We start from the raw sequence: 12,334 nt of genomic DNA on the forward strand, positions 1-12,334 counted from the left end.
TGCTATGGAGGGTGTCAACATGCTAGTCAACAAAAGAAGACAAAGGGGTCAACAGAACCAAGGGAATTCGGAGCAATTTGACAATGATTGTAGTGGATTCCAGGATGATAGTTATGATTGGTAGAATGAAGGGGTGCAATACGTAAACAATTATCAAGGCCAAAGGGGCAATTATTCCAACCAACAACAATGGAGACCCCAAGGCAATTGAGGCAATCAACAACTGTCACACCTCCTTTTTACACACCGAAGGGTATAAGGGAGTTTTTTTTCAACTTAAAGTGACAATCGAAACTGGATTAATTATTTAAAGATTTAGGGTCGCCACTTGGGATAATTTATGGTATCCCAAGTCACCGGTTCAAATCCCGAATCGAGGAAAAGATTGACTCTGTTTCACAGTCCGCGAACACAGAAATCCAGGTAAGGAATTTTGTTAACCCGGGAGAAGGTGTTAGGCATTTCCAAGTTCTGTGGTTCTAGCATGGTCGCTCAAATGTTATTATTGGCTCAATTATCTGATTTTAGAACACTTTCAAACATATGTGCATTTTACTTTTAAACCGCTTTTATTCGTTTTAAGGAATATTTCAACGTCATCGAAAACACGTCTTTGGACCAAGCCACATGAAATGCACCCGCAGTCCGAGACACATTATATTTAACATTGTTAAGATTTAGATTTGGGTCACATGAAATGCACACCCGAGTTTAGGAAGGTAATTTTTTAAATAGCGCGCCTAAAGCAACTACACACTTTCAACTTTGCTAGGGCCATGGGAAATTCAACTAGTGGCACACCTCGATTATTTTAAAAGATTGTACTAAACTAAAGCAAACTACGAATGTTCATTACAATATGGGTATTTTGGTTTGGATCAATTTACCTATTTCAAAACAATCTCATATCACAATCAGAATTAGTGTCTTGTTAATATCCAAAAGATATTGAGCAAATAAAACCATCATTTCATTGAATTGACTATAATTTACCATTTGTCTAAGAATAAATTTCCTAAATAATTCAAACCAAACAAGCCAAGAAACAGTACACTTTCTTATTTGTACCCACATATTTTCCTAGCGAAAGATTAATCTTTACAAATTCTTCAACAATCAGATTTAGAACCTTTATCAAAACCAAAAAGAAAATCACAATACCAAAGCATAATACAGTAGAAGCCAATAGTACATATTTATTAAAGAACTAAGAAAATAAAACAAGATACTAAACAAAAAACAAATCCAAATGAAAACGGAAAAGAGACTTACGGACTCTTTGAAAATTCTCTTGTAAATAAAGACAAAGACATTAACGGGAATAATGAACCCGAAGCCAGAACCACGACCGGAGACGCCGAATGGAACAACCAACCGGCGACCTCGAATCCTACTCGAACAGGAGAGGTGATGGAGTTACGTGATCAAATTTCTGTTGGATTTCCGGCCAGTTATAGCAGCTATTGCTGCTGGTTTCCATCAGGTTCTGGTGTGAGGTAATGGAGTTAATATCGTGGGTTGGTAGAGATTTTGCGATGAGCAGAAGCGTTTGGTGTTCTAGTTCGTTGTTGCTCGGCTGGAGCTCGTTAATCCGGCGAGCTACTGGAGCTCATTTTTCCGGCGAGCTGCTGGAAGAGGAAGACGAAAAGAGCAGCAACTGCTCTCGATGGGTGATTAGCGGCTGAAGCTTCCTTGCTGGGTTAGGGGTCCTAGGGTTGCTGATGTATGCTCAAGTTTGAAGAAGATGAAGATCTTGGGGTCTCTATGGTTTTGGTTTGCTGGTTTTTCCAGAAGAAGAAGATCGACGATGGGGTGTGGTTATATTCTTTTTTGTTCTTGCAGCTGAAGCTCTATGTCCTTGGGTTAGCTACTTGTATCCATGAATAAGAAGATAGGTTAGGGGAAGGTCATTTTTGTGTGTATGGCGGCTGTCTCTGGAATTTTGGGGTGAGGTCTGAAGCTTCAGCTAAGTTCCATGGAAAAAGGTTGTTCGTCCTCCTCCCTTTTTCAGATCTCTATATTTTGTATCTATTCCCCCTCTATATATTAGCATGTGTGTGTATATTGTAGAAAGAAAAGAAGATAGGAATTGTTGTCCCCACGAAAGGAATATTTTTCAGTTTTTTCTTGGCCAAAACGTTAGTGAGATTAAAATGGGGGGTGCATGTGAGTTTGTTAGGGAGTGGATAATGGAGAATCTTTACCACATGGCCCTACGTGATTGGCTCCTTCTTTTTTTTTTTGATTTTCTTTTCTTTCTTTATTTTTGGTTAATAAAATAATACTACTACTACTTCATTAATATAGACAGATAAAAAAAATGTTAACTACTCAAAATTCAATTATTAAAATCCTTAACTTGAAAAGGATAGAGTAGACCCGTTAAAAATATATTTTTGGAACCTTTTCTTTTCTTTCGAGAACAAGAACACAATTACTATGTAAAATTGTGACTATTTTTGTATTTTCAAGATTATATACAGATAAAAAAATAAGATCCTATTTATGCATATTTTTTTTATTTAAATTTATGAAAGATACGTGAACTACAATATTTTTTTGTGACAAAATAAAGTAAAAGATTCAAAATTAGCTGAAATGGCGATATTAGGCCTAAACTAAATATTTACATGCTAAAATGAGTGAAATTTCGGGGAGGGTCAAAAATCAAATGTCTATAGTTGCCCCTCTTTTACTGGAAAGACGAAGTATTTTTAGACAAAGAACGACTAGACAAGTTTTTTTTGACCCGACCTTATTTAGGGAAACCGAAAGCTAAAAGAAAGGAAAATGTGACCGAGCCCTGGTATCTGAGCTGCCTACATATCCTTGGCTATAAATGAATCAGGCCATGTGTAGTTTAGAAGTAAAAACAGTGATGGAGTATACTAAGGTGGAGAGCCGATCGAGGTGTCGTTCCGCTGAGGTTCCGGTCCGCGGTCCCGTTATTACATTAAAATCAAAAATGAAAAAGACTAACTAAGTCTATCAGCTACGAGTTACAAGATTCCTATCTATGAGTCTTCTGAAGCTTGATCTTGAGTTTTGGTTGGTTCTTCATGCAGACCCTGATCTGAATCTTGATGCCTGTCAGCCGTAGGTGTTGGTTCAATCTTCTTCAGCTTTTTAGACCAAGACGGGACATGTAGATCTTGTGACCTCAGCCCTGTCTTGAGCAACTCATGTCTTTCATTAACTTCTGCATTTGGATTCACTTCTTATCTTTCTTTTTGTTGTTGTTTCTTTTTTTTCTTTTTATTCTGGATTGTGACAAACTTCTATTGATCATCTCGGACTGCTGACTTGCATTCTTGACACGAGCTTTTTTTGTTGCTGACCTGAATTGCATTCTGAATTGAATTCCCTTTTTTCCAGGTGGGCGCCTGATTGCTGAACTTGAACTGACTTCCTTTGAAGCTGAACTGTTTTCCCTTGAAACTCGAACTGTTTTCCCTTGAAACTTGAACTGTCTTCCTTCGGAACTGTTTTTCCTTGAAACTTGAACTATCTTCTCTTGTTCTCCAGGTGGGCGCCTGATTACTAAACTTGAACTGTCTTCCTTCGAAACTGGACCGTTTTCCTTTGTTCTTCAGGTGGGCGCCTGATTGCTGAAACTTTCTGTGTTGCCTTGTTTTCCATGTGGGTGCCTGCAATCAAAACCAACAAAACAAACGAAATTTTCTGCCCCAGTTTGCACTAGGAAGATTTGTGAGTTGTTAGCAGTATCGTATACCACTTATACTATTGATGCGATGATAAGTAAACTAAAGACTATACTAGGATGTACGTCTCCTAAAAGTGATTGAGCTTGCGGAAAACTATAAACTAAACTTGACTAAAGTAAAGACTGACCTATTCTCCAAGCGGGACCCCTGATTTCAAGAAAACTAAACATTGATAACTTAAGAAAACTAAAAATTGACCCCTCTCTTTTTTCAAATTCAGACTTCTTTTTTTAAAATATCCTAGGAGAAAATTCGTCAGACTAAGCTTTCTATCTTAGGAGAAAGATTCATCAGACTAACACGTTAATCCTGGGAGAAAATTCATCAGACTAGGTCCTTTTTTCTCTTTTTTGTTTTTTTGTGTGTTTTTGGTATCTTAGGAGAACGATTCATCTGACTAAGACGTTTACCCTAGGAGAAAGTTCATCAGACTAGGTCTTCTATCTTAGGAGAAAGATTTATCAGACTAAGATTTCTATCCTAGGAGAAAATTCATCAGACTAGGTCTCTTTTCTTATCTTAGGAGAAAGATTCATCAGACTAAGACGTTAATCCTAGGAGAAAATTCATCAGACTAGGTCTCTTTTCTTATCTTAGGAGAAAGATTCATCAAACTAAGACGTTAATCCTAGGAGAAAATTCATCAGACTAGGTCTCTTTCCTTATCTTAGGAGAAAGATTTATCAGACTAAGATTTTTATCCTAGGAGAAAGTTCATCAGACTAGGTCTTCTATCTTAGGAGAAATATTCATCAGACTAAGATTTTGATCCTAGGAGAAAATTCATCAGACTAGGTTTTTTATCTTTTTTTTTGGTATATTAGGAGAAAGATTCATCGGACTAATATTTTTATCCTGGGAGAAAGTTCATCAGACTAGGTCACTTTTTTTGGTATCTTAAGAGAAAGATTTATCAAACTATGATTTTGATCCTAGGAGAAGGTTCATCAGACTCGGTCTTTTTTTTGTTATCTTAGGAGAAAGATTCATCAGACTAAGATTTCTATCCTAGGAGAAAAAATGTGAAGATCAATGGCAAAATTTTATGCACAATAGCAAGACAAATAAAGGCAAATATTTGAGAAATTTCCCTTTGTTGGCTCCTCTCGTCTTTCCTTTTTCTTCTCTTTTCTGTTTTTTTTTTCATTTTTTCTCTCTTTTTGAATCACTTTCCTTGCACCGCTTTGTTCCTGTTTCATACAAAGGAAAATTTGTCAGTTTTGAAAATGGTGGTCGGTTTGTGGCCTTGAGTCTTAGGCAGCTTGGCTTCTGCTCAATCAGCTTGAGTCGGCTTCAAGAGACTTTTGCTCTGCATCAACCCTAATTGTTTCACACCCGGTACCATTGTATTTCTGGCTCAATCAGCATTATCCCAACTGGAGATCTTTTCTTAGATGACCTTTTCTGATATCTTGAATGACTTCCTACTTTTGAGCAATTTTTCTGTCAGAGAGAATCACAAGTTATCTTTGCTTACACCAAATAGGCTGACAAGAGTCTTTTGGGGGAGCCTTTGCATGAATCCTCAAGGCACGTTGACAGTAACAACTGAGTGTACTGGCCAAATTTACTTTGTGCAACCGAAAAGCTGGTAGCAGATTTTGAAGTCTTTTCTTGCTTGTTTTGACAAGGACTGACTCAGAGGGAAGGACACAATGCTATAAAGAAAATTAACAAGAAATGCCCCCTATCGAAAGGGCACAAGGAAGAGCTTTCTCTTTTTTTTCAATAACTAGCCTTAATGGTCATGACATGCATTTAGGACTTAACGGCCTGATCTATCAAACTAATCAAATCTTCCCTTTTGCCATTCTTATGAGCTTTGAAGTCGGGCTTGTTCGTGCCAATTCTTTGCATCAGCTTCGCGACTCACTTTCGACTAGTGGTGCCCCGGGGGGTTTTCACCAACAAGTCTCTCATTTATTCATCTCTGTTTGTCGTCGTCTTACAGTGCCCGTGAGGGTTTTAACTAATAAGACTCTCTCATTTTTATTTTCTTTTTCTTTCCCATTTTGTGAGAAACTCGACGGTGTTCTACGTCATATGACAACCGTTGCTCATTGGATGCTTCTCTTGGCATTCTTGAAGGCATATCGGGAGGTCTTTATTTGGAAGAATTTTGGATAGGGTTGGAAAGAAAGGACGTCATGAAGGCTCAAAATAAACTCAAAGTAAAGGGGGTTGTGGACTTACAACTCTTGGAATCGATTTTTTCAAAAGTGAAATAAAATCTCTGCCCCAGTTACAGATGCTGGGGATTTTTGGATTTTTATATTTTTTCTATTTTTTCTCTTTTTCTTCTAAATTTTTATTTGGTTGGATCGAACCGTGAGGCTGCCTACGTATCCTTATTTTAAAGGAATCAGGTCTAACGTAGTTCAAACATCTGACCTAAACTATTTTTCATCTTTCTTTCTGTTTCTCTTTTCCTTTTTTCTTTTTTTTTCTTTTTTTTGTTTGCCCCAGCTTCTATTTTAGGGCATGGACCTTTGACAATTCTTTTTTTTTCCTGAACTTTCTAAGAATTGCCCCAGTTTGTACTCTTGGGACATGGATATTTTTTTTTGACTCTAAACTTGATTCCAAAAGAGGGTAGTCAAAGAAAAATAACACAGGCTCAAAAGGGGTAGCAGAGGATATAAAATGTTTGGGTAGCAGAAAAAGGGCCTCCCAACCCCAAGAACGTCAAACATGGTATCGTTTCGCGATCACAGCATTTATGAACATGTTTGTCTTCTTGGTGTGCCATGGTCACAAGACATTTTTTCATCCCTTAGTAACAACTTTCCAACAAACATCAATTGATTAAACATCCTCAAGCCCGATCTTCACAATAATTTGAAGGTGAATTTTACTCGACCTTAGTTCCAAAGTATTCCAACTCTTTATTCATCCTCAAAAGTATTTTTTTAGTTATCGAATTCCAGATTAAATCAGTTTCTAAGATCTGGCCAAAATTTCCGCATGCATGTCATGTCATTAGAACTAGCGAGAAAAGAACTAGGAACAGAATGACACAAAAAGACAAACTGTATTTTATTGAGTAAAGGATGAAAGGGTTTTACAACTAGACAAGCAACCTAAAATACGAGTTATAACCCTAAAATAACCCGAATAATGAAAATGGCAACAGAATAGACAGACAAGACTCACACAAACAGAATGGGAGGATAGAAGGGTTTGACTCAATAAAACAAATAAAATCTGAATCACAACCCTGAAACAACCCCGATAATAGAAAAAACATCAAAACAAACTACCAAGATTCCTTCCTAGTGAGGACGGAATGACTTTTCAATTGCTAAGCTTGACATTTAGCCACAAATTTGCTCATCAGGATCAGCAGAGCCTTCTCCAATTTCAAAATCATTAACTTCAGTTAGCAAATTCCCGAGAGGATTCTCATACTCCCTGTCACCACGCATCATCCCCACAAAGTGGGCATCACCATGTGCAGGTAAAGGATTCTGCGCGATATTCTGGGTGTCACTATCTTGGATCACAATCAGGTTTCCTAAATCATCCTTTCTATTTCTCTTTTCAAATCCTGACAGCTTTCAACATTGTGCCTCTGGGCATTGAAATGGTATTCACACCTTTTAGAAGGGTCAGAGCTTCTTGCATGTGAGTCCACATGATTTGGAGGAATAGGTGCAATCATGTCATACTGCTTTAATTTCTCAAACAAGCTTGCATAGGACTCTCTTATTGGTGTAAAATTATCATTCAGCCTTTGTTCCCTTCTATACCCCTAGTTTTGATGTGGGTTATAGGGCATTTGAAAATTTTGTGGAGGCTGTTGGAGATTTCGTGATGCTCGTGCTCGCCTTCTGGGGTGTTTTGGTGGCTGGACAACATACTGAGGTGGAGCGACAGAGTATTGAGGGTTCTAAGGTGGATAATACTGCTCAGGGGAGTTATGGAAAACTTGAGGAGGCTGCTCATACCTTTGAGATGTTCTCCTGGGACATCTTCTCGACCCTGATATCATCATGATTTCTTCAACCTTCTTATTTGTGTCGCTAAAATTATCAGACTCAACCCGGACAGCCTGAGTTGCGGCTTTAAAAACTGCTTGACTTATAATTTTGCCTGTCTTAAGACCATTCTCTACCATTTCTCTCATTTTGATTGCTTCCGAGAAGGATTTACCCACTGCGGACTTCATGTTTTGAAAATAATCTGGCTCTTGAGCCTGAAGGAAGACAGTGATTAACTCATGCTCATCTATGGGTGGCTTAACTCTGGCTGCTTGCTCTCTCATTTAATGGCATATTCCCTGAAACTTTCAGTTGGTTTCTTCTTCAAGTTTGAAAGGAAATTGCGGTCTGGGGCAATGTCAATGCTGTATTGGAACTGTTTGATAAAGGCTTGTGCCTTGTCATCCCAGACATACCAGCGAGACGTGTCTTGATCTTAAACCATTTGGAGGCTATTCTCGTAAGGCTTTCCCCAAAATAAGCCACCAACAATTCTTCATTTCTTCTCGCACCTCTCAGTTGATTGCAATACCTTTTCAGGTGGGCTATAGGATCTCCATGTCCATCATACTTTTCAAATTTGGGAGTCTTGAAACCAGGCGGTAAGTGGACATCGGGGAACATACATAGATCTTTGAAGGTAACACTCTTTTGACCTGCCAACCCTTGTATGTTTTTCAACCGTTGTTCTAAGCTTTTCACTCTTTGGGTCATTTCTTCCTGTACCATCTTTCGGGCAGGCTTCTCAATATTTGCAGGAAGATCAAATGAGTACGAGTGGTACTGCTCTTGCTGTGTAGCAAATTGTGACTCATGACGAGGCTGTCCTTGACCACTGGCCCATGCTTGACACATTTCGGTCATTTGCTGTTTCAGTATTCTATTTTTCTCAAACACAGTAGACTCTTGTTGAACCCTCTGACCCTGAGTCTCTTGAGCACTTGTAACAGCTTCGATGTCAGTTATCATTTTTCCTTGGATCTTGTGTTTCCAGCTGACCACAAACCGACCCCCTCAACTTTCTTCATAATTCAAAACAAAACATGTTAGAATGGACTCAGTCGGTCCTTATTTTTATCAATATTTTCATGTCTTCATTTTTTCATTTTTTTTAATGGTGATCGAACCTGATGTGAGTTGCCTACGTATCATGTGGAAACATGAATCAGATCTTGCGTCGTTCGGGAAGATCATGAATAAACTAAATAAACTGACTTTTTTTTGAATTTTTTATTTTATTTTTTCAAAAGAAAGACTTATAAAGAAGAAAAATAATATTTTTGGATTTTGATTTTTCTTCAGCATTTTTGCAAAGAAAAACTTTTAAAGAAGAAAGTTTTTTTTTTTTGAATTTCTTTTTCTGGAATTTCGAAAGAAAAACTTCTAAAGAAGAAAGAAAATATTTTTGGAATTTTATTTTGAATTTATGAAAGAAATGCTTCTAAAAAAGAAAATATTTTTGAATTTTGAATTTTTTTCAATTTTGAAAGAAGAATGAAAGTATTTTTGGATTTTGAGAAGAAATTAAAAGAAAATATTTTTGTATTTTTTTAAAAATTGGGGTCAAAAGAAAGACTCTATAAATAAGTAATAGAAAATATTTTTGGATTTTTAAAAGAATTGTGGGCCGGAACCGATGAGGTTTGCCTACGTATCTCACATCCGGTGAGAATCAGACCCGCGTAGTTCGTCCTTTTTGACGGAACAGGAAAACATGACACTTGAAAATTTTGGCTCGTTTTGAAATGACTTTTTTTCCAGAATTTTGGCAGATTTTCAGAATTTTCTAAATACCTACCTCTCACTTTTTGTTTCTTTTTTCTTCTTTCTCCTGTTTTTTTGATTTTCTTTTTTTTTCATTTTCTTCCCTATTCTAGAAGCCAGTCAACATGCAAGCCGAAACAGACAGATACGCAAGTAGCATGTAAGATGCATCAAGATGGTCTTTTGATTTTTGGGTACACCTGTCCTAGACGGACCCAACTCCTGTGTTGAGTCCCCAAAGTCAAAATGCACATGATGCAAACAAGCGTTCCTACTAGGGATCTGGCATGAGGCTATGTTATACTAGGTTTAAAAACCTGGATTTATTTGTTCTAGACCTGGCTTACCCGAGCGGACAGCTCGAGCCGGGGGGGGGGGCAGCGTACCGAGAATATAGAAGCTTCACCGGCTTTGCAACTTGTCTGTAACTCGTTCTAAAATTGGGATATGACTCTAACAGAAAAGAAGTCACACGAAGTGCACACTTCCCAAATGATTTAGAAGACTTAGAGAGAAGAGGGTTTCGTAATAATTTATATATAGTTCAAACAATAGTAAAGCGGTAAAAACCGGCATTTAGCACATTAGGCTCAAACATATAAAAAATCAGATAATAAATAAAAGCCAAGTATAATAGCTATTCCAAGCTCGAATTCTGAACCCTGAACCAGAGATTCTGGGTTCGATCCCCAGCAGAATCGCCAGAGTTGTCACACCTCCTTTTTACAACCGAAGGGTACAAGGGAGTTTTTTTCCAACTTAAAGTGACAATCGAAACGGGATTAATTATTTAAAGATTCAGAGTCGCCACTTGGGATAATTTATGGTGTCCCAAGTCACCGGTTCAAATCCCGAATCGAGGAAAAGATTAACTCTGTTTCACAGTCCGTGAACACAAAAATCCAGGTAAGGAATTCTGTTAACCCGGGAGAAGGTGTTAGGCATTCCCGAGTTCCGTGGTTCTAGCACGGTCGCTCAACTGTTATTATTGGCTCAATTATTTGATTTTAGAACACTTTCAAACCTATGTGCATTTAACTTTTAAACCACTTTTATTCGTTTTAAGGAATATTTCAACGTCATCGAAAACACGTCTTTGGACCATGCCACATGAAATGCACCCGCAGTCCGAGATACATTTTATTTAACGTTGTTAAGATTTGGATTTGGGTCACATGAAATGCACACCCGAGTTTAGGAAGGTAATTTTTTAAATAGCGCGCCTAAAGCAACTACGCACTTTCAACTTTGTGAGGGCCATGGGAAATTCAACTAGTGGCACACCTCGATTTATTTTAAAAGATTATACTCAACTAAAGGAAACTACGAATATTCATTACAATATGGGTATTTTGGTTTGGATCAATTTACCTGTTTCAAAACAATCTTATATCACAATCAGAATTAGTGTCTTGTGAATGTCTAAAAGATATTTAACAAATAAAACCATAATTTCATTGAATTGACTATATTTTACCATTTGTCTAAGAATAAATTTCCTAAATAATTCAGACCAAACAAGCCAAGAAACAGTACACTTTCTTATTTGTACCCATATATTTTTCTAGCGAAAAGATTAATCTTTACAAATTCTTCAACAATCAGATTTAGAACCTTTATCAAAACCAAAAAGAAAATCACAATACCAAAGTATAACACAATAGAAGCCAATAGTACATATTTATTAAATAACTAAGAAAATAAAACAAGATACTAAACAAAAAACAAATCCAAATGAAAACGGAAAAAGAGACTTACGAACTCTTTGAAAATTCTCTTGTAAATCAAGACAAAGTCATCAACGGGAATAATGAACCCGAAGCCAAAACCACGACCGGAGACGTCGAACGGAACAACCAACCGGTGACCTCGAATCCTACTTGAACAGGAGAGGTGATGGAGTTACGTGCTCATAGTTTCTGCTGGATTTCCGGCCAGTTATGGCAGCTGTTGCTGCTGGTTTCCAGCAGGTTCTGGTGTGAGGTAATGGAGTTAATATCGTGGGTTGGTAGAGATTTTGCGATGAGCAGAAGCGTTTGGTGTTCTGGTTCGTTGTTGCTCGGCTGGAGCTTGTTAATTCAGCAAGCTACTGGAGCTCATTTTTCCGGTGAGCTGTTGGAAGAGGAAGACGAAAAAAGCAGCAACTGCTCTCGATGGGTGATTAGCTGCTGAAGCTTCCTTGCTGGGTTAGGGGTCCTAGGGTTGCTGATGTATGCTCAAGGTTGAAGAAGATGAAGATCGTGGGGTCTCTATGGTTTTGGTTCGCTGGTTTTTCCAGAAGAAGAAGATCGACGATGGGGTGTGGTTCTATTCTTTTTTGTTCTTGCGGCAGAAGCTCTATGTCCTAGGGTTAGCTACTTGTATCCATGAAGAAGAAGATAGGTTAGGGGGAAGGTCGATTTTGTGTGTATGGCGGTTGTCTCTGGAATTTTGGGGTGAGGTCTGAAGCTTCAGCTAAGTTCCATGGAGAAAAGTTGCTCGTTCTCCTCCCTTTTTTCAGATCTCTGTATTTTGTGTCTATTCCCCCTCTATATATTAGCATGTGTGTATATTGTAGAAAGAAAAGAAGATAGGAGTTGTGGTCCCCACGAAAGGAATATTTTTCAGTTTTTTCTTGGCCAAAACGTTAGTGGGATTAAAATGGGGGTGCATGTGAGTTTGTTAGGAAGTGGATAATGGAGAATCTTTTCCACATGGCCCAACGTGATTGGCTCCTTCTTTTTTTTATGATTTTCTTTTCTTTCTTTATTTTTGGTTAATAAAATAAAATACTACTCCTACTTCATTAATATAGAAAGATAAAAAAAATGTTAACTACTCAAAATTCAATTATTAAAATCCTTAACTTGAAAAGGATAGAGTAGA

The 12,334-nt window shown here is 37.7% G+C and overlaps 1 long non-coding RNA gene across 1 annotated transcript; it reads right to left on the reverse strand.

Annotated features, from left to right (window-relative positions):
- Positions 1–3,991: 3,991 nt before the first annotated feature.
- Positions 3,992–12,042, reverse strand: LOC142180291 (uncharacterized). Its single transcript, XR_012708652.1, has 2 exons — positions 11,228–12,042; positions 3,992–8,727 (listed from the first exon to the last, which is right to left on the reverse strand). It is a non-coding gene; the product is annotated as an uncharacterized LOC142180291 (long non-coding RNA).
- Between the last annotated feature and the right edge of the window lie 292 nt (positions 12,043–12,334).

The sequence above is a fragment of the Nicotiana tabacum genome, chromosome 1 (genome assembly GCF_000715075.1).
Source record: "Nicotiana tabacum cultivar K326 chromosome 1, ASM71507v2, whole genome shotgun sequence".
NCBI classification, from domain to species: domain Eukaryota; kingdom Viridiplantae; phylum Streptophyta; class Magnoliopsida; order Solanales; family Solanaceae; genus Nicotiana; species Nicotiana tabacum.